Source organism: Canis aureus, chromosome 7 (genome assembly GCF_053574225.1).
Source record: "Canis aureus isolate CA01 chromosome 7, VMU_Caureus_v.1.0, whole genome shotgun sequence".
Taxonomy (NCBI): Eukaryota; Metazoa; Chordata; class Mammalia; order Carnivora; family Canidae; genus Canis; species Canis aureus.
Genome location: NC_135617.1, coordinates 31,157,453 through 31,181,157, shown reverse-complemented (window position 1 = coordinate 31,181,157; position 23,705 = coordinate 31,157,453). Strand labels below are relative to the sequence as shown.

The following is a 23,705-nucleotide window of genomic DNA, read 5'->3' as shown; positions in this document are numbered from 1 at the left end:
ATCACTTGAACTGAAATTGCTTTTCTTTCTAATATAAATATAACTTTTTAACTGAATGTCCACAACTTGGAATCTAAAATACTTTTTTCTCTAATCACTGCTTCCAGCTATGCTCTAGTATATTATTTGCTTCCAGTCCTTTAATAAAAATGAGCAGGTTTTATAATTTTTTTAATGCTCACCACAATAAGTGTAGTCACTGTCACTATACAAAATTATTACAATATTATTGGCTATGTTCCCTACATTGTACTTTTCATCCTTGTGACTTATGTATTCTATAACTAGAATTTTGTACCTCATAACCACCTTCACCTGTCTCACCTATTTTTTCACTTATATTTTCACCTATTAATTTAAAAAAAATTTACCTATTAATTTTTAAAATTACTTTTGAATCTTAGAAATCCACTCATATATTTCAAACACCAATTTCAAATCCCATCAAAGATTTTTCTCCTCTTTGCTATTGGCTATATGTATGCCTAGAGGCAGTCTGTTGGAACACCCCATAGAGACAAAATAAACTCCACCCCAAATTTGGTTCAGATGTGCTGACGTATGATGCCATGCATGCACCAACAGGGTGCTAAAGGTAATTACTCATGAGAGACCAAGGTAGCTTCCTAGCAGTCCAAATAGGGTTTGAAAAGTGTAAGAGTAGGAAAAGAAGTTTGAGAGTAGGGAAAGGAGGCTGGTTAGGGTTTTTATTGTGGTTAGGGAGTAGTGCTGGGATGAGGGTTCCCTTGAGGATAGGGGCTTAATTGGTTTGAACCTTCTCCTGGCACCAAAGAAGTAAACACCTGAACTATTCTATCAGCTTGCCAATTGTGGAGCTGAGGGAGGAGGAGCAGTGGGGATCGACAACTGTCTGTAGTCAAATATCAGATGTGGAGTCAGACTATTACACAGTCTAAGTAAGGTCCTCCTCTCTTTTTGTTTCTGGATTTCCCTTTGGGAAGAAGAGCAAAGAGACAGATATTCAATAGAATAATAGATTCCTTAAAAAAATCTGAGTTCATTCTGAACAAATGACACAGACACAATTATTTAAAAACTATGACACAACTCAATAGCAAAACTCACAACAATGTGATTTGAAAAAATGAGCAGAAGTCATAAAAAGACTTTTTTCCAAAGAAGACACATATAGATGACTAGCAGGTAAATAAAAAGGTGCTCAACATCATTGATTATCAGGGAAATGCAAATCAAAACCACAATGAAATATCACCTCATTACTGTGAGAATGGCTATTATTAAAAAGACAAGAAATAAGTAATGGTGAAGATGTGGAGAAAACAGAACCCTTAAGCATTGTTGGTAGGAATATAAATTGGTTCAGCCAGTACAGAAAACAGGACAGAGGTTCCTTAAAAAATTAAAAATAGAATTACCATATGACACAGGAATCCCCCTTGTGGGTATATATCTCAAGGGAATTAAAACAGCATATTAAAGAGATACCTGCTCTCCCATGTTCATTGTAGCATTATTTCACAATAGCCAAGATACGGAAACATACTTGATATATGGAAGAAGTGGTGGCAGGTGAGGAGAATACTTCCTTAAGATGAGAAACCAGGAAGAAGCCAAAATATTATCCCAGCTATGCCATTTCCTAGCAGAGCCACACCTCATGTTTGGGGTCTTCATTTCCTAGTCAATAAAATGAAGTGATATGATTGTATCTTGCATTTTGATAAAGGACTTTCCGTGAGAGTTTTTCCTATGAAGTTTCTCCTAACATCTGGTTGGGTTTATCAAACTGATCATTTAAACCAACTGATCATCAGTTCAGGTTGCTATATACGACTGTGTTGAGTATACTGACTAGTGTATGAGCAATCCAGTCAGATGTGCAGGCAGATGGATTATCTGTGATAATGTGTAGGAGACGTTTCTTGGATATATGACCTTACTGATGTATCCAGATTTCTGTGGGAGGAGTCACGCAAATTATCTGTAGTGCAATAGTCTTGGAGTTCTTTGGTCATAGTCAACAAATTTACCTACCTACATCCAATTAATTGTCTTCTTAGGAAATGGGCCCTCTATTGATTCTCTCACTGAGCCTGGTAGCTACTGACCACCCTCTAAGAAATCTCAACATTTTGAACACAAAAGAAACACAGGCAGCTAGATATCAACATTATTGATAGACTGTAACTACATCAAGATGCATTGCATCCTTGAAATTGGAATTGCAATTTTAATACACATGGAAGCCAACATTTTCAAGCAAGCCATCTTTCTTTTAAATAGGACAGTAATAGTTTTCACACCACAGGCTTATGCTAACAAATAGCACTAGCATCTTACTTATCAATGCTTACAGGAGTGATGTGCTATTTAATATTTTACGACTGTTTTGCTGTTTTTTCCTGATTTTAAAGAATTCTTATACTACACAATAGTATTAAAATTTGCTAATGTTTATTGAGTGCTTACTACCATTACATGCTAGACACAGAGTTTAGTGCTCTATGGACACTATCACACTTGGTTTCCTCAATAGTTCCTTGAAGTTCATACTTTTGTCTTTCACATTGATATGTAAAGAGGCTGAGACAGGGAGCAGAGGAGAAGGAAGGCAGTAACCCAAAGGCACACAACTGGTCACTGATTTGAACTAAAGAGTTGCAAATCTGTCTGGTCCCAGGGCTCATATTCTTAACCAAGATATTTTACTGCCTTCACCAACATCACCTTATAGTAAAACAGAGATGATACTAAGTTGGAGGAAACATTTGTATCATTCTGTATATTTCATTCCTGCTTTTTACTGGGTCAGACATAGCTGTTGGAAGAAATTCTCAAATCTCTTTCTAGCTTTCACTTTTCCTAAGCAGATATATGGGGTAAGAAGAAATGAAAAATAACTTTTTAAAGTTGGCTAAATATTTCAAAATGGGTTTATTACTGGTTCAGAGTTGTAGCAAAAAGAAAAAAAGTTTAACGCAAAGCACTTTGTGTTTTCATATAATGAAGGGATGATGGGGCTCAATGTGCCTATGATCTTTTATGAAGCTGGAGCTAGGCCACACCGGGCACTGACAAGACTCTTCTTCCAGCATAGAGAATTCCCTTCATCCCACTGTGGGACACTTGGTAGCCAAAAGCTGGAAGTGAAAAGGCAATGGGATCAATCATGAGAAACTCATACAAACTTTGTTTCTAAAATTTCATAGCATTAAAAGGCTGAGCAGTAATGAAAACTTTTCTTGTCATGAAATTCATACTTTAAAAAGAACAAAGAAAGTTAAACTTGTTCCTATACTATTCATTACCTTCGTTTTTTTTTTTTTCTTCCCTTTTGACAAGTGGTACTGTTGGTAAACACAGTTAATGGACTATCAGAATGGATTATGATTAGATTTTAACTTCATTGATTTTAGACTCTTCTATTTTTTTGTAATTTCAAGTTTTTGTTTAAATTCCAGTTAGTTGGGGCACCTGAGTGACTCAGTGGCTGGGCGTCTGTCTTTGACTCAGGTAGTGATCCTGGGGTCCTGGAATTGAGTCCTGCATCAGGCTCCCTGAGGGGAGCCTGCTTCCCCCTCTGCCTATGTCTCTGTCTCTCTCTCTGTGTATCTCATGAATAAAAAAATAACATCTTTAAAAAATAAATTCCTGTTAGTTAACATACATTGTAATATTCATTTCAGGTGTAGAATTTAATAATTCCTCACTTAAATACAATACCCAGGGCTCATCACAAGGACCCTCCTTAATACCCATCACCCATTTAACCCATTTCTTCACCCACCTCCCCTCTAGCAACCCTCAGTTTGTTCTTTATAGTAAGAATCTGTTTCTTGGTTTGCTTCTCTCTCTCGTTTCCCCCTATGTTCATTTGTTTTCTTTCTTAAATTTCACATATAAGTGAAATCATATGATATTTTTCTTCCTTCAACTGACCTATTTCACTTAATATAATACCCTATAACTCCATCCACATTTTTGCAAATGGCAAGATTCCATTTGATGCCTGAGCCATATTCCATATATACCACATCTTATTTATTCATTCGTCAGTTGATAGACATTTGTGGTCTTTCCATATATTGGCTATTGTTGATAAAGCTGCTATAAACATCGAGGTGCATATATCCCTTGGAATCAGTATTTTTGTATCCTTTGGGTAAATACCTAGTAGTGCAATTGTTGGATCATGGAAGAGTTCTCTTTTTAACTTTTTGAGGAACCTCCGTACTGTCTTCCACAGTGGCTGCAACAGTTTGTGTTCCCATCAACAGTGTAAGAAGTCTTCCCTTTTTCCAAATCCTCGCCAACATCTGTTCTCGCCTGTGTTGCTGATTTTAGCCATTCTGACCAGTGTGAGGTGATACCTCATTGTAGTTTTGATTTGTATTTCCTTGATGATAAGTGATGTTGAGTGTCTTTTCACATCTATAAGCCATCTAGATGCCTTCTTTGAAAAAATGTTTATTCATGTCTTCTGTCCATTTTTTAACTGGGATATATATATATATATATATATATATATATATAGTGTAAACATGATGGGAAAAAAAGAGCTACTTATTTATTCTTTCTTTCTTTCTTTCTTTCTTTCTTTCTTTCTTTCTTTCTTTTTTCTTTCTTTCTTTCTTTCTTTCTTTCTTTCTTTCTTTCTTTCTTTCTTCTTCTTTCTTTCTTTCTTTCTTTCTTTCTTTCTTTCTTTCTTTCTTTCTTTCTTTCTTTCTTTCTTTCGTTTTAAGAAGGAGCTATTTAGGGCAGCCTGGGTGGCTCAGTGGTTTAGCGCTGCCTTCAGCGCGGGTGTGATCCTGGAGACCCAGGATCCAGTCTCACGTCAGGCTCCCAGCATGGAGTCTGCTTCTCCCTCTGCTTGTGTCTCTGCCTCTTTCTCTCTGTGTCTCTTATGAATAAATAAATAAAATCTTTTTTTTTTTAAAGGAGCTATTTAAAAGTCTCTTTTTTCCCAAGTAGGAAGAGTAGTGTATTCTCTCCCTGTTAACTCTAACCATGACAACTAATAGATAGAGGAAGGATAGACAAAACAGTTACACTCAATGTTAGCTATGTGTGAATCTTGAATTCCATGATAAATTGAACTTGCTTTTACCTGCTTTTGTACTTTCATAAGTTAATTAAGAAACATTAGGAAAACTGAGCTGTGAGTCTGGCTCAGAGCAATGTGCTAAGATATTCATGGAAAAACAGACTCTAGGTTGTGTCCTAGTTTTCACTTTGTCTTGTAGACATGTGAGAAGTTATTGATTTTCAAACCCCCAAAGGAACCTGAGCTGCCTCCATTGCATGAGGTATTATTGGAAGGATTGGATTTAAACAGTCTTTTAGTAAAGGGCCCAAGGATTGCTAATATGAAAGAAAAATTAGGGGAGTGGAGGCATGCATCATTAATTTTGCTTTCCATTTATTCATCCCATTAACCATTTAACAAGCATTCAGTGCCTACTATACATGAAGCTGTGTTTTCTGTGCTGGGGAAAAAGTCACAAACAAGAAAGTTTCTGCCCTTATGGAGCTTATCTTCTAGGAGGAGACAGTAGTGAAATCTTTCATAGTAATTATCCTAGTACTTTCTGGAGGTTCAGCAGGTCAGTGGGATTGAATTGGATTGGACCTAAAGGTGGTGTCTCTACTCTGCTATTATCTACTTAGGGGATTTCTCTGCTTCCCTCATACACTAGAATGCACTAGATATTTTGAGGGAGGTGTACTTTGACAAAGGATATTCATTATTAGGATTTTATCCTGTAAAGCCTACCCATTTTGAAATATAAAACAAAATGCAAAGTGAATATTAGCAGGAAAATTTTAAAACCATGCTCCAGACATGCATACTCTCAGGCCCAATCCCAGACCTATTGAACTGGAATCTGCATTTTACTAATTCCCCATAATAAAGCCTTGTTTTGGAGGCACCTGGGTAGCGCAGTTTGTTAAGTTTCTGCCTTTGGCTCAGGTCATGATCTCGAGGTCCTGGGATAGAGCCCCACATCAGGTTCCCTGCTCATGAGGACTCTGCTTCTCCCTCTTTCTCTGCTCCTCCCTCTGCTCTGCTCTCTCTCACTATCTCTCAAACAAATACATAATCTTAAAAAAATGCCTTTCTTTAGTCCCGACAGTAGTTGCATGTGGAAAGACTTTTAACATGTCAGAAATACCTGTTTGATTAAGTTTAGCTTAAAAATAAGCCAACCTCTGAATTGACTCTGAATTCAAAAAAGCAACTGGGTTTTTACATTTTTTTCTCTATTTGCTGCCAAAAGGTATTGTGACTAATTTTTTTCACTTTTTGACTTATTGTTTAATATCCTATAAACATGGCTAATGTGTAGCAAGGCATTAATATTTTTCTCAGGTGAAAATGTCATGTATTCACAGGGCTTTTTTGTTTGTTTTTTACTCTGTTAAGATACCTAAAAAATAATCTTTAACAAAACATATAAAATAAAATTGTGTATGTGGTGTGTTGATTGGTTTAAGAGGAAGCACTCTCTCTTGATAAAGCAACAAAAGCAAATAGGTTTAGATCCATATCTGATCCTAAAAGGCATGTTACCTTCTCTGGTGTCCAGGTGAGTATTTCCAGAGAGGGTTCTGGTTTTGGAGCTGTCTAGTGCTTGCCTATGTATACAGGGGGGCTAGACAATCCTCAAGAAGGCATAAATTCAAGGATTATCAAAGCTTTTCACCCGCAAAATATTGTTCTAGCTATTTAGTGTCTGTGTGAGTTGAAGAAATGAAACTTCAATAAAAAGCCACATTTTTGTTAAGCAGTGCAGTATCAAATTCACTAACTTCTATTTTATTCTTATATGATTTAATTGTTTTCCATCTGGAATGCTTTCTCCATATATCACATAATTCTCATTCTTCAAAGTTCAATTATGGTCTCCCTCCCCACCCCAAAATCATTTCAATTTGTAGTCTTGTTCTGATCTCTTACTTCTTTAAGTCCTTTGGCACATGGGACATGACTCACATTAACATTTTATTGTCTACTGTTTCTCATCAATTGTTTCATATGTCTATCTTCTCCTCCAAACTAACTGTTAAAGTCATTTAGGATAGGATAGATGAGGTCTTAACAATATTGTATTCCTAGTGCTTCCAATGGGCTCTGAACACATATATTTTTAAAGATTTTATTTATTTATTCATGAGAGACACACAGAGAGAGGCAGAGACACAGGCAGAGGGAGAAGCAGGCTCCGTGCAGGGAGCCCAACATGGGACTCGATCCTGAGACTCTGGGATCACTCCCTGAGCCAAAGGCAGATGCTCAAATGCTAAGCCACCCAGGCATCCAGGGCTCTGAACATATTAACTTCTTAGAAACAAGTTGTTGATTAAACCAATTTACCATATTGCTTACAGAATAAAACCCAGGAGAGTTAGATTTTTCTTGGGTACATAGAAAGCTTGTTAAAACTCTGTAGGGGGTTATGGAAAATAGAAGTAAAAGATGATGATGGAAAAGAGTTGAGAGTGTTTTCAGTCAACCTTCATGAGCTTCACAGATTGGCTTAAAGCTAATTCTTGGTGCCAAATTCACTTACCCAAATTTGCCAAGGTGAAGGTTTGTGAAGGGTGGGTGAATGAGGTAACTGAAGATTAAACCAGGATCTGGAAGCATTATCTTGGCTTATGTTTCTGGCAGTAGCATACTCCCTGCTGTAGAGGTAATCACAGCACAATTATTAGAATCTGTGACAGATCCCTAGTTTTTAGACTTAAAGGCTTAATTGATCTTCCTTTGGCCTGGGCATCTCCAAAGTTCACTTTATCTGTGTTTGGATTATGAAGAAGAAAGTTGTTGACAACCAGAAATGTCACCACTTTCTAGAACATAGTTCAAATCCCTGAAGTCTAGCTGTGTGGATTCAGCACATTCAGATGTGGTATTGGAGTTGCCTAATGCCATTTCAGCGTGGGTGCTCTATAGGCATTGTGTGACCTGGAACACCACGGGAAACCTGCCGAAATCCTGGTTTGTGAACTCAAGGAGTTCTACTCTTTCATGTCTTTTCTTGTGTACTTGAATACATTTGTGGGTCCTGGTCCATTAGTATCCATTGGCACTAGGAATTTTTTTTTCTTTTTTCCTAGTTATTGTATAGTAGGGATAATTTTTTCCACTTCTTTAATGCATAAAACTTACCCAGAAAAGCTTATAGGCTTTAATTACTTCACTTATTTCCTTTATTAGAGACCAGAAAAATAGCAAACGTATAATCTGAGGGATGGTATTTACAGTTCATTGCATACCATGCTTCATTTGCTGTATCCATGCTGACGTACATGTGCTGATAGTTACTCTTGCTGTGTTGTGTGCAAATGGGCACAGATGTCTTTAGCATTTTTAAGTATATTATAACAAAACATGGATTTTTCCATTATAGTTCATATATAAGATGTCACACTAAAATAACAGAAGTTGAGTGATTACTCAGTTTTTAAGGTCTTTAGTCAGTTTTGAAATCCATGGTGGCTTAATATGATCCACAAATTCACAGGTATCTTTCAGATAGAGAATATTTGCTCAGGCAGGAGATTCTTCCTTTACTGATTCTGTAACTGCCCAAATCATTTTTATTGCCAGTACTATTAACCACATCACTTTGCTTGTCATAATACTGCATTGTCTTCTCTTCCAGACCTCTGTCTTTTCCCTTTCCACTTCTGCATCTTAACATAAGTCATCTTGGTCAGTAGAAAAAACTTAATCATTCCTTTCTAAAGGTAAACTAATTGGGCAGCCCGGGTGAGCTCTGGGTGGCTCAACGGTTTAGTACCACCTTCAGCCCAGGGCCTGATCCTGGAGACCAGGGATCGAGTCCCACATTGGGCTCCCTGCATGGAGCCTGTTTCTCCCTCTGCCTGTGTCTCTGCCTCTCTCTCTCTCTCTCTGTGTGTCTCTCATGAATAAATAAGTAAAATCTTAAAAAAAAAAAAAGGTAAATTAATCATTTGAAATGAATGCCTTCCAATACTAGGATAGGCATCATGAAAATAGGACAATATGCCACATTTTGTCAGTGAATGGCATTATTTGCAAACTTAGATATGAAGACTGGATATTTTCTGAATATCTTTTCTGGGTCAGGTATTTTACTAGGCGCTCTACATACATGACCTTGCTTAAACTTCAACACAGAGTAGGTGGTCTTATTCTACAGATGAAAACAAAATAGGGTTTCAGAGAGAGAGAGAAAGAGTCAATGCTTATCTCAATCACCTGGCTGATAAAAGCTGAACCTGGGATTTAAACTTAAATATGTGTAACACCATCTGGCCTCCTAGAGAGAAACAGAAAAGTAGAAAAGTCACCCTTCAACATGTCTATGATCCACTGGTGTTTTTGGACAATGATGGTTTGGGGAACTCAGGTCCTGCTTCCATGGCTTTTGTACTCAGGATACCTGTGTTTGTGAAGGAGAGGCTGAAATAGCTTTGCCCTTTCTCCAGTGGAATTTCTGGTTATAACCCAACTTAGAGAAGACAACTATTCAGTTAGACTGCAGTACATAAATACCCACCATTCGACTGTCACCTGGCTCAAGCAAGTTTTTAATGGGCTATGGTGCTAGTAAAAGAAATTTTATTGGAACTAGAACTCTAGTAATAATCTGAGGAGACCATATCTAAAAGAGTCTATATGCTGGTGATATCAGTAGACAGCAGGAAGGAAAGTGTAGGGTGTGGAAGTGGTGATGATTATGGTCAGGGCCCTGCTAGAAGAAGGGGGGTGCTTACTAAAGAATTATTTCTACTACTTTGTGGAAATTATTAATTTTTCATTTGCGGAGTAGAAAACGATATTTGAGGAAAACTATTATGATGGCTGAAAAGACTCAGTAAAAAGATCAGAGACTTTTTAATCTGTTAGACTTATATATTAATTAGCCATTAATAATTGCCATTAAGAGTTTATAAGACCTGTGGAAAGCTCTTCAATTCCTTTGAAATTGAGACACTCAATCTGTTAGGGTTGTAAATTTCTGTTAATTTTATGAGTGTCTGTATAATATGTGTTCAATAAATGTTTGTTCCATTTCCTTAACAGCATAGTAGTATCATAAGCTCTTGCTTTGTTTTCTAGAGTATATTTTTTATATTGGTTTTGAGTCACCAAGTGTTTATAAAATGTCACAATTAAATAATAAATTTATTTTCTTCCCTTGTTTTTTTTTTTTTGTGTGTGAAGTTTTCCTGATGTCTCAGTGAGCAAATCCAAGTATGATATCTAAGTTCTTTAAGAAAATTAAGCTGTTTTTCTGCTGTATGCATTCTTCTTAGGAATTAGGAGTCTTCAGAACAAATTTAGCAGACTTTGCTATAGATACTACAGGCACAGGAAAACAGTTTTCTAATCCATAGGCAGGTCATTCAAATGTTTTAAACAGAATTTTAAAAATCAACATTAGTTATGGACATTAGCATTTAGTAAAACATTATTCCCATGTTTAGGAGCTATTGAATTGGTATATTTTATTTAATTTTTTTTTAATGAGGTATATTTTAGGGATTCACATTTAGAATTGAAACTGATTCTACGTGAATAAGAATCTCCCTGAATGGGTCATCTTCTTCCATCAAGGAAAGCTACTATGACATAGTAAAAGCAGCAGAGGGCTTTGGAATAAAAATCCTGGGTTTGAGTGACTCCCTATGAAATGGTTGAGTGCCTTTAATTTAGACATCTACCCTTCTATAAGTCTCAGTTCATTGTCTATAAAATGGTGATGATTAAAATCCCAACTGTGAGTTTAAATTAAAGAATAAAGTACTTACATAGAAAAGTTTAATATTAACATTTGTTATTGTTATCACCATCCCCGAAAACAAAGTATCATGAATCTTGATGAATCAAGGAAATGGTGGGCATAAAGCTAGGCTAAAGGGGAAAAGTGAGACTTAATCCAATAATAGATTTTAAAACAAAATAAAAGTCAATTCCATCATCGTGGGTTATCTAGCTTTATTCCTAGTATGAGAACTTGACTCAGTAATAAAGCTGACTAGCACTGATGCTCACTGATGGTGACAAGAACCTTGGGGTCAAGCTGATGGGGAGAGAGGGAGGGAGATGATCAGCCTCTTCCGACCTCATCTCCTCTTTCCCTACATCCCTTTAACAAGAACATCATCAAGGATGGTGCAGAACCTTTCAGGCTGCTTGTGTGATGACAATCAGTACAAACTAGCCCCTACCTAATTACCAGGTCATGCTTGCAAAGTGAGTTCTCTCAAGTCCTTACTCTGGTTTATCTACTGTTATTCAGGAACTGGTTAGTATGATTAAGTGTTGACTACCTCTTCCAAATGTAAAGCAGACCACAGTTTTTATGGAAATCCTGCTTGGATTAAAATACAGCTCAAATAATGGATATCACTTTTACATACAACTCATAAAGATCACTTGGAAGTCTTAGTTTCCTTTGCCTGCCCGCAGAGAATGTGTGCTGAGAGGATGAGTTTATAACTGTAATGACACAAGAATGTGGTGGAAGGGCTGGCATTCAGAGGTTCAACAGACTTCATCTCATTGTCAGTGAAAATTGCTGTACAAGGACAGCTATGAGGAAGAAATTTGTCAAAGGTTTTGAAAGGGCAATCACAAATTGCCGATGAAAGTAGATGAAGCTATGAAAGAAATTTATGAAGACTGATTTAAAATTGAATAGTGTTATGAGACACTTTTGGAATTCCACAGCATGGCTGGTGCCAGGAGAGAAGGGATGAGAAAGGGTAAAATACTGAATCCTGTTTGCCAGCAGACACATTAGGCCCTACAGCTCAGATAGCTGCAAACTCCACTGCACTCTGGGTGTAGTGGTTGTGGGAAATGCCTGTGGTTTTCCCAGCCTGCCTTTCTCAGCAGGCTTTGAGTGCAAGTCATCTCAAAGTCTGTAAGAGACCAAAAGGAAAGGGAGCAGTGAAAGCTAATAATTGAAACAAAAATAGAAATAGCAATGGATTGTTAATTGAAAAAAAGTTTTTATATTTTGTGAATCATCTTACCATGATACTCCTTAAGGGAAGTGGTGGTACAATTTTTTTTTTAAATGTAAACACGATTTGTTTACCTCTTCATATGAGACAGAATGCAAAATTGTCATTAAGTACAAATTTGGCAGTCATCCATGAATGAATATTTATCCTCTTATAAGCCTCTTAAAATATTTTAATAAGATTTAAGAATGAAGTTGCAGGAGGAATTGCAACTGGGATATTAATCTCACAATGAGACATGACATTGTTCAACTTTATGAATCTGGTATCTAAGTTAGGACCTTTTTCTGACTCCTTCATTAATTCATCTATAAGAATTAGAATCTGAACATCTCATTTTATGTTTCCTGCAGCAGGTGTGCAGAATATTAATGATCAAAACCGGAAACAAAGCAAGTTTTAAAACTGATGTTCTCATTGTAACATTTGACATCTAGGGAACAGGAGTAAAACAACGGAAAGGGATTGGATTGTTGCAGTTTCTTGTTGGTTGTAAAAAACAAAAGTACTAAGAACTACAGGGAGGGAAATAAAGTCCATGACTTATGGTCATTTTTCTGTTAGAACTTAGCAAACCGAACTGCACATGCCAGTCAATACTGTTGCCTCCCATCCACTGTTGTTCATGGCCCATTTAGGTTTGGTTCTGACTCTTCCCTCTAAACTTTTAAGCCTTTAAAGATCCTTCCTCAGCTGCCCTGTTTTCATATACACTATCCATCTTCACGGAACAGAATGGCTGTTAGTGCCACTTTTGTTCTCTTAATCACAAAAGGAGATCACATTTCTGTTCTCCTACGCTGTGGCATCTATCTCTTCATGGCACCTGAGAGTGGAGGTGATAACTGGGATGGGCCATGATAAATTCCTTTCTGTTGTTACTCGACTTTTCTCTCTTTTGTATTTCTGAGAACAATATGCTCATTTGAATGAATTAAAGCTAATAAGTAATGTAATGAAGAAGTAAATTCTAGCCTCATGACTATATTTTAAATTTATAGCTAAATTTTCTAACTGTACATTCATGTTTAAAGAAGATTGCATTCATATTAATATAAATGGAGACAAAGGCTACCAAAATTCAGAATTTAAGGAATATTTAAAATTAACATCTGGGGCACCTGGCTGTCTCAGTCAGTGGAGCATGTGACTCTTGATCTCAGGGTAATGAGTTCAAGCCCTGCATTGGGTGAGAGGCCTACTTAAAACAAAATTAAAAAAAAAATAATGTTCAACCTCAAAAGGCTCTTTTTTGTATTAAAGTCAATTTTTTAAAACTATAACTTTTTACTCTTGTATTTCTATGTTAGGTAAAATTATATCTTCCTAAAAATCATCTAAATGATCTACTATTTTGGTGACCTTTTAAATACAGTGCTTTAAAATAATGCATACACAAGGGAAAAATTCAAAGTGCAAAATGATATACAATAAATAGTAAATCTTTCCTATCTCAGACCACCAGTGCCATAGTCTCCCTCCCCCAATAAATCCAATATTACCAGTTTTTATTATCTCTAGAAAGATATATATTTACATATCTGTGATGGACAGAATAATGTCCCTCCCAAAGATATTCACATCTTAATATCCAAAACCCAATGATATGCTACCTTACATGGGAAAAGGGACTTTGTGGATGTGATTAATTTAAGGATTATAAGATGGGGATATTATTCTGGAATATCCAGTTCTGCTCAATAAAATCACAAAAGTACTTATTTTATAATAAGGTGGTAGGAGAGTCAGAGTCAGACAACATGTGAAGATGCTATGCTGCCAGCTTTAAAGATGGTGGAAGGAGTTACGAGCCAAGAAATGCAAAGTGTCCTCTCGAAGCTAGAAAAAGTAAGAAAATGAGTTCTCTCTTAGCACATACAGAAGGAATATACCCCATCCAAAGCCTTGATTTTAGGCTAGCAAAACCCATTTTGGTTTTCTGACCCTCAGAATACATTTATGTTGTCTTAAGCCATTAAGTTTGGGGCAATTTGTTACCACAACACTAGAAAACTAGTAAGTCTATTTATCTATTGACAAAAGATAAATATCAGTTTTTCTATCTTTTCCACAAATAACACATTATGCTCACTTATGCACCTTCCACTTTATTATAGTCATACCAGCTCAAATAGATATAGTCTTTCTTTTAAGAGCTGTGTACTATTTTGGTAATATAAGTTTGTAATATATTTTTAATAGCCAGGGCTCTGTTCTATTGATGGATAGTTAGCTTGTTTCCATTCTTTTTCTTCAACAAATAATGCTGCATTTAATATCTGCATAATATTTTTAAAAATTATTATATAACATTTTAAAGTAAGACAGAGTGGTATAACATACCCACATGTGCTTATTATATCACTTTGACAATTATTAACCATCATCAATCTTGTTTCTTCTGTAAACCATCCTAACCTTAACCATTATCTCTGGAATACTTTGAAGAAACTTTCAGACAGCATATCATTTCATCAGTAAATATTTTAGATGAAGCATAAGGAATCTTGTTTATAAGACTTTGTATACTTTTGAGCATATGCCTAGAATGCATATTAGAAATAAAAATGAACTCTGAAAAGAACACTATTTTCAATTTCATAAATTATTTCAACATGAGACATGCTAAATAATGCTCTATTGTCACCTCATCCACTGTACCCCAGTATGCCAAACTTATTTTGATAGATTTATCACATAATTAATATATGGATTCACAGAAAATAAGTTTAAAAGTTTCAAAGTAAACTTTATGATATATTCACCTTGGTATTTAAATCCATATAAATTTTAGGGAAACATTATTTATTAAGTTTACTAATTTAAGGATAATTTTGTGGGTAGCAGGCAAGGCAGGAGGTAGTCACTGTATATTTTTAAAATATTTTTTCTTATAAACAGAGTTTGATTTTTCCAAAAATGGTTTCCAACAGCAGCAGGCTCAAAATCTTTTTGAAAATTCAAAAGTAGAAAAGTTTCATTGCATTTGAAATTTGTCAGAATGTTTTCCCTCAGGTTAGTATTGTGATTTTTAAAAAGTCTTATTTACCTGAACACTAAAGGTTCTTAGAGAATATTTTTCTATGGTAAGGATTTTTCTATCCATCTGCTGAAATGAGAGTTGAAAGGTCAAGCCTGTAAATGTTATTAGAGCTTCAATGCATACTTCCCTTTCTCTACATCTTTTTCTGTTTCCAGAATTCATGAGTTTCAGGAATTGTCTTTATTTTGCATGATGGATAACTACGTGTAATTGCTCTCAGATCTGAAGTATGATAGTAAAGTTCACTGGTGGGTTCTCCAGAGTCTTATCACATTTTTAGAAATAAGAATTTCAAAGTAAATAATTTTATAAATAATGTTTTTAGCCAGAGGATTTCAGGATATTTCTGGCTTGGATTCAAGCAGAGGCACTAAAACCATTCAATATTCTATAGGGACTGAGGTATTATTTTTGCTTTTGTATTGACCCCATCCACATGTGAATTTCTGTGACACTTTCTCTGAAACACATCCATGAAATGCACCTAAAGAAATGCCTCTGGAACATGTACAGACATATGTTTAAATTTTACTTAACTCAAAATATGGATCACACTATATTTATTTAACACATAAATGTACATACATAGCTGACTTCTTGGCATGTCATGAACATTGTTTTTAGTCATCTACATGAGCCCAGCCAAGAGTTCAAAGTTTTACTTGTTCTTTAAATCACACATATGCTCACTGGGTATTTTTTCTTATTTCCACATATGTGTGCATTTGGAATGAATTGTGTAGTTAAAAATTGCTTTCTTCTCTGAGTGTGTGTATACAAAGGCTACAATGACTCATATCAGAAACAACTCCTATTTATTGCTCTGTTTGGCTGCCAGATTCTCCAGAATTTACAAATTATCCTGGCCTACAGGTGGGATCTTCTGTGGTATGCATCTGTGAAAGAGCTGATTAATTTCTAGAACCTTACACCATCCACCAAGCTTTGTGATTACATAGTTTTCAGAAATTTAATTATACTTATTATAATTGCTTGGTTAACCAAATTTCTAGGGAAGGGTGAAGTTAAACTTTACACATAGTGATTTCTGCTGTGTATTGAGTAGAGCTAGAGAGAAGTCCTATACCACCTGAGACTTCTAGGTCCCTTAAAACCCCTTCTTTCAAGAAAGTGAATATTTTTGAAAACCAAATGGAGACAACTTCTGTTAATACTAAAATAAAATCATGAGAAATAGAAAAAATGCTTTAGATATTAAGAGGCAACAAAATTTGAATGTGTCTTAGAATTAATTAAAGGTAATTAAATGAAGTTACAAGTATTGTATCACATTTTCATTTATTGAAAATAAGTTACAGTTTCCTATGTAACATGTAGTAACTCTATTAATTTGTATTATTGATTAGTCAGAATCCCTGTATCCCTTAGAGATTGGTATAAGTAAGATTATAATGTAATTCACTTTGGGTCAAATTCTACAGATAAATCCATCTCTCAAAATGAATCATTTACTCATTGGTATATTGATTCAACTAGTATGTATTGAATGACTGCTGGAGACAGCTTATGTAGAAAATGGGGATATATTATTTCTAACATTCTGTCATTATCTACATTTTAAAGAAGAGGAATTTAAGCTCAGATAGATAAACTGCCGAGTCTGGGTCTCATAGCTAGGCAATAGTAGAGCCGTGTACAACCAGAGTTTTCATGACTGTCCAGTATTTTATTCATTATTCCGTAGAAACTTCTAATAATCCTGCAGAGTGAAATGAGTGCTGTGCTAGAATTACAGGTCAAGTGCTTTAGAAATATGGGGAATTAATCATGTCTGAGGGAGTAGGAAAGGCCAGATAGATATTAGGATAAAAATGTTTGACCCAGTCACTCATATATTTTGCTAAGGAGTTTGCATTTTGTTCATTAGGCCATGGGGAACCATTAACAGATTTTTAAAGAAGCATAAGGCATGATTCAAGTGTGTGTTAAGAGAAAAACCTTAACAGCAATGAGAATTAAAGACTAGAACAGTGTTTATTATCCTAGCTTTTTTGATTGCTCATGAACCCACTATGTATTTATTGTTCATTAATTACATCACTAAAGTATTACAGTATTAAAATTATGTATATTATAAAACTATACAAAATGGAAATGAAAATAAGATTCCACTCTTAATTCTTTTAAATTTTATTATTGACAGTAAAATAGTTTTGCTTCCTAATGTAAAATTGAGATAGTGATAAAATGTTACTACTACATATAATATATGAATGTTTTTATTGAGAACAATGTGATCGAATATGTTTCTTAAAAACACCTCAGCAATCCTGTAGTCTACACTTTGAGATAGAGCTATCTGAAAGTGCTGGTCTAAGTTCAGTTTGTTTTGATGCTTTAATTCTGTTGCTACCATAGTTGCTGCAATATTTATTCAACTTTCATGATTTTACTCTACTCAACTTTCCTAATATTATTCATTTTTAAATCCTGTCCTCCAATTATTGAAAGTTTTATATTAAAATTTGGCTAAGAAATTTATATTTTCCCTGATATCAGGCAGATGTTACAGACTAATTGGAAGTTGTAGGATTTTCAACTTTTAATAAATCAACTCTATACCCACTGAAACTGTTTGTAAAAATCCTTAATAAGTACTAAATGTATTCCCGAGCTTTTAAAATCTGTTGGTAAGAATTTTTATAGTTGCCGGTATTACCATTGGGGGAAAATTATATAACCACAGTAGATTTGATTAGTTCATCATGTTTCTATCTCAGAATGTGGCTGTTTAAATACATCAATGCAGTAATTTTCTTCTCTGGGCTTGGGTTTGAATTTTTAGTGCTATTTTAAACTTACTGTTTTATTTCTTTTTATTTCTTTTTCATGTGGAAATCTTTATATCACTAATCAATGATGACCAGCTTGATTAAAACTGAGTGTCATCAAAACCTTTTTGAAGCAATATACTGAAAGGATTAGCACTATCAACTCCTACACATCCTCTTACCTTGGGATAATTGCTGTATAAGGAAAGAGCTGGCATACTGAAGCTGCCCATACTAGCATTGATTTACCTATTAGGAATTATAACTAATCTTTATTCAGAACTTATTTTTTTTTCCAGGCCCCATTTATGCTAACCAAGACTCATAGCTTTCCTCTAGGAGAAAAGTACTAGTATTGTAAGCAGAAAGATTTAGGGATCCCCAGAAAAAGAAAAATGAGAAATAGTTTTTTTTTAATTTTAAAAAGATTTTATTTATTTATTTGAGATATATAGAGAGAGCATAAACAATGGGAGACATAGAGAGAGAGGGACAAGCAGACTACCTACTGAGCATGGAGCCCCAATCCCAGGACTCTGAGATCATGACTTGAGTCAAAGGCAGATGATTAACTGACTGAGCTTCCCAGGGGCCTCAAGAAATAGTTTTCTTGACATAAGAAAAGTCATTTTAGGTCCTTGACCATTTTGTGATCTCTGCCTGGCTGGCACTACTTGCCCAAGACACATTCTTGAGTTATCTTTGCAGGATTTACACCTTTTTGAGCTCTCAAATACCTGACCAATTGGACTCAGAAAATTGATGATATTGACCTTGGCGGCCCTTGTGACTTTGATCAACTAAGACCTGGGCTCTGTCACCTTAAGATGACTTTTGCTCCAGTTCCATGCTGGATTCCCCATTGCACAAGCCCCTTCATGAATATGAATGCACTCTGAGCTTAAAAGTTCCCCTGTTTTTTGTTCTGGGAGACATTTCTTTGGAAAATATCCCCCATGTTCCCCTTTACTTGTTGCAGATGAAAAACCATCCTTTTCCTCTTCTTTGACTTGGTTGTGTCTTTTGGCTTGAGACCCACCAATAGGTGAGCCCAGTTTCATGTAATATATATTAGCTTCCTATTTTATATGAAGAAATGTGCTATTATTTATGTTCATTAAATTTTAAGCATAAAAATAAGTATAAATTAAATATTTCTTTCAGTACTCAAAGAGAAATATTTCTTCCAATACTCAAGGATATTGACCTATATTGACCTCCTAGCCCCTGAGGTATATGGGCCTCACTTTGAAGACTCCTAGATGAGAGATGTGAGAGAAGGAGGTTGATCACAAGGTCATGGTACTAGGCAAGTGCAAGGCAGTGCTTGTCAATGAGAATAAGGGAAGTGGAATTATACAGAAGTAGGAGTTATAGAATTTATCACTCTTTGATGTAAATCTCAGTTAATACAGAAGAAACTATGGATAGCTATAGCACAAAAGACCTATCTCCAACAGTTCCAGAACTGGTGAAATGTAACCGTTCCAGTTCATTCTGAGCTGTGTGTTACGGTTTCATTCTTTCCCAGACCAAGTCATTAGATTTTTCAGTTTTCAGTTTATTATTCAATGGTAACTGAGTCAGTACCTCTCTTGGCCACTCTCAATGGTAGCAGAGGATGGCTGGGAATGGCCACCACTTTGATTCTGGTGAAATGATTTATGTGATCTTTTGAGACTCAGCAGAATGATGAGGAATGTCAGCTGTTGTGATTGTTCTGTTTCGTATATGGATCTAGTCACACACGTGGTCAGTGGTACTTGGAACACATTTTGAACTTGTAGATCAGCTGGTGGTCACATAATATCAGACAAATAATTTTCAAGTGAAAAATTGAGCCACCTCTCTGGATATTTTTTTGAGTGATGCTAAACAGCTGGATTATTTACTTTAGCTTAATAACCAATTTTTATCTTTCTTGGTTAAATCAAGAGCACAAAAACCATACTTCTCCAGTGTTTACTTTATTGGAAACAGAACCAGTAGATATATGAATATATATGGATAAGAATAAATATATACAAATAGTCTTACATATATCTCTATATAGATAGATATAGGTTAATTATTAGGAATTGGCTCACACAATTATGGAGGCTGAGAAGTCTTACAATCTGTGGTCTGCAAACTGCAGACCCAGGAAAGCTGATAGTCTAGTGGTGTGAATTAGTCTAAGTCCAAATGTCTAAAAACCAAGAAAGCCAGTGGTATACAGCTCAATCCCAGGGCCAGAAAAAAAACGAATGAAATGTCTCAGCTTATTCAATGAGGCAAAAAAAAAAAAAAAAGGATAAATTCTTTTTTTTTCCCTTCTATTTAGACTCTCAATGGATTGGATCATGCCTACTCACATAGTGGAGGGCAATCTGCTTTAAAGAGTCCACTAATTCAAATGCAAACCTCATCTGGAAACACCTTCATATCAAGAGATAATGTTTCATCTGGGCATCTCACAGCCAGTCAAGTTCACAATTAAAAAATTACTATCACAGGTGTCCTAACAATTTCTGTCTTTGGATTTGTTAGTATTTCTGCCTAATTCTAAATGAAAAATATTTTCAATGCAAAATATCTGAAAAAAGTTAAGAATTAAATGAATTATTGATAATTTTATCATCCAGAGAATAGCACAATTAACATTTGTTATAAGTCTTTTCAGTGACCTGAGCAGAAATCAGACACTTAACTAACTGAGCCACCCAGGTGCCCAGGACATCTGCCTTTATATTTAATTCTATTTACAGCATAAATACCCCAATATTTCTTCTTTATTTTGAATATTTATTTTTCTAGAAAGTTTAGAATCAACCCAGTACATATAAAAATATTCCATTTTGACTTTTATTGGGGTTATATTGGATAACTATAAAAAATCAACATGCAGAGAATCAACATTTTTTATATATTGAGTGTTCTAAATAATGAACATATGTTAGTTCAATACTTATTCAAATATTTTTTACATCTTTCAGTAAAATATTACTTTCATTTTTTATAGATTCCTTAAAATTAATATTTATTCCCAGGCATTTTATATTATAGTTTTATATTTTCTTTGTATTTAAATTCATGTTTTATTGTTTTTTTTTTCATAAAAAGTAATTGCTTACATATGAGAAAATTATTTATTTTTATTTTCTGGTATCCAGCCACATAGTGAACTTTCTAATTAAGTCTAGTAAATTTTATGTTGATTGTCTGGAATTTTTTTGATAAATAATTCTATCATGTTAATAATATGATGCTTTTATTTCTGTATTTGCTCATTTCTAATAACTAATACTGCATTTCATTGTAGAAATGTAATGGCTAAATATTCTTGAATTATTTTAGCTCTAGTGACTATATTGTATGCTAAATTCACAATAGAAAATGAGTTTAGGCTTTAATTACTAGAAAGAATTGTATGTTTTTAAGTTGTGTATCACAAGCCAATTTCACTTATAAATAAAATACTACTTCTTAAGTGTTACAGTTGCATGTAAAGCAAGGACTCAAATCAAATGTCATTTTTTTTAATACTAGGGACAGCCTGAGCCTGCTTATTTTGAATGTATGTCTCTGAGCACCAACTCACAAATCCTCTTTACTGTTTCTATCTGCATTGATTTTAAGGGTTCTGTTTTTCAGATTTTGCTGTCTTATGACTTCTTTTAATGCTAAGGCCCACCAGGAGACCTATAGTAGGAACCTATTTAGTGACATAGTTTTCACCCCATACTAGCTATGTATATCAACCTGTACTGTTAACTTCTTATATGTACAGTTTTGAAAGTGCCTGTTTTGTAGTCTGAAGATAGAAGCATAAGTAGATCTTACTTTCTGGAATATGTGTGAGCTAAAAAGATGGCATAAAATATATTTCTGTAGTATTAATCAGATTTCTCAAGTTAGAAATAAATAAGTTTCAACTGAAAATACACATACTTTAGAATGCTGTGGAGTTTAAACATACAACTGATATGATTAAGTACAAACTTATTGGAGCAAATCAGAAATTGGCTAATGGAACCTTGGAAGGGAGCATTGTTTATTCTGGCCATGATGTCTGCTTATTTATAACCCACAGGATTAGTAAGCCTAGTGAGAACCCTGTGTATGAGACGTTTACCTTTGTTTCTCTGAACCATCTGGCTTAAGAATTCAAGTAGGAAAGATTCATTCTGGTAATGACCAGGCAAACATTATGGGGACCTGATGAAGGGGACTTCTGGAGAGATGTCAGTCTATATGCCACCATGTCAATAGCATGAAGATGGTATTAGGAAGAATTAGGAGGAGGGTGTGTATTATTTCCGCATAGGTTTCTGATGAGTGTTTTGATGTAGCTTTGTGAGCCCTAAAAAGCCTTTACATATCTTTGGCCTTCTGTGACTCTGCTGTCCATATGGCCTGAGCTTCTTTGTTCTTTCTTCTCTTCATACTGAGGCTCATTTTGAGATGTCCATGATCCACTTTTTCATCATCTTGAGCAATTTCCACTTGCCTCCAAAACAGCAATTGTCATATTGTGGTAGTTATTTGCCAAGGTGGCTGTCTCCTCATGGCACCAGTTATTGCCAAAGGTAATGTTGGAGTTACAGTAGGGCTGCATTTAGGAATGAAGTAGACTCAAGTAGGACTGTGATGAAAAACCCTAATTTAGAAGGAAATGGCAGGCAGGCAGGCAGGCATTAAAAAGAAAGATTGACAGGAGAAGAGAAGGATATGTGTTGGATGTTGAGGATAAGCCTGGGGGTGATATTATTTTTTATCTTCCAATATGGTTTAAAGGGATAATGATATCTGAATTACCTAGTTCAGCATAGGTATCTTATTGAAAATAAAAAAAAATAATTTACTTTGTGGTTTCTCAAATGTACCTGATGACCAAAATCATCTGCAATTAGTATAAAAGATATAAACTATCAGGTCTCTTTCCTTGAAGTTCTAGTTAGTTGCTGGTGTTAGTTGCCCAGAAATTTATATTTTAAATAAGTGTGCTTCTGGTGAACCTGTGCATGCTAATGTTTGAGAACCAATGATATAGGCTAGAATACTAAGAAAATGAATGTTTCTTTTCTTCTTTCAGTTTTTATATTCCTTGCTTCTTTTTTATATCAATAGAACCCACGGATGAAGACACAATTATAAAGTATGTGTGACTAAATATGGCCAATGTGATATGTGTAGAGCTGACATGGACAACTTCCTGGTGGTATTTGAAGGAGACAGGCCATGCTGCTCTCCTAGCCCTGTCTTCATCTTGCTGCATGGGATGTGGACATGGGTGCATCCCATCAATGATCATGCAGCTGAGCACCACACTCGAGGTTTGAGGGAGCAGCAAGATAGGGGGAGCCCAAGTCCCTGGATTATTTCATGGACCAAAGCCCTTTCATATGAGATAGAAATACATTTCTAACAAGCTATTTCAGTCTTTGTTACATATTATCAAATTTAAGACTTAAATAATATAACATATTATAAAATAGTTTTAAAAATGTAGCCTGGTAAAAATATAAATTACTATGTGAAGAAAGAGTAATTAAAATTATGTAATTTTTGGGCAGCCCCAGTGGCTCAGCAGTTTAGCGCCACCTTCAGCCCAGGGCATGATCCTGGAGACCCAAGATCGAGTCCCATGTCGGGTTCCCTGCATGGAGCCTGCTTATCCCTCTGCCTGTGTCTCTGCCTCTCTCTCTCTCTGTGTGTCTCTCATGAATGAATAAATAAAATGTTAAAAAAATAAAATAATATAATTTTAATTAAAATTAAAAGTAGAAACCAGAACCCTAAATCAAAAGTTATTTACATAAAGTGATTTTCTCTGAGACATGCATTTGGTTCCAAGTTTCTAGGAGGCAGAAGTTAAAAGG

The 23,705-nt window shown here is 35.2% G+C and overlaps 1 long non-coding RNA gene across 1 annotated transcript in view; it reads left to right on the top strand.

The window, feature by feature from the left end:
* Positions 1–23,249, top strand: part of LOC144317212 (uncharacterized) — a 183,158-nt gene extending 159,909 nt beyond the window's left edge. The window contains exons 3-4 of the long non-coding RNA XR_013383153.1: positions 20,168–20,339; positions 22,954–23,249. This is a non-coding gene — a long non-coding RNA (uncharacterized LOC144317212). The remainder of the gene's footprint in view (positions 1–20,167; positions 20,340–22,953) is intronic.
* The last annotated feature ends 456 nt before the right edge of the window (positions 23,250–23,705 follow it).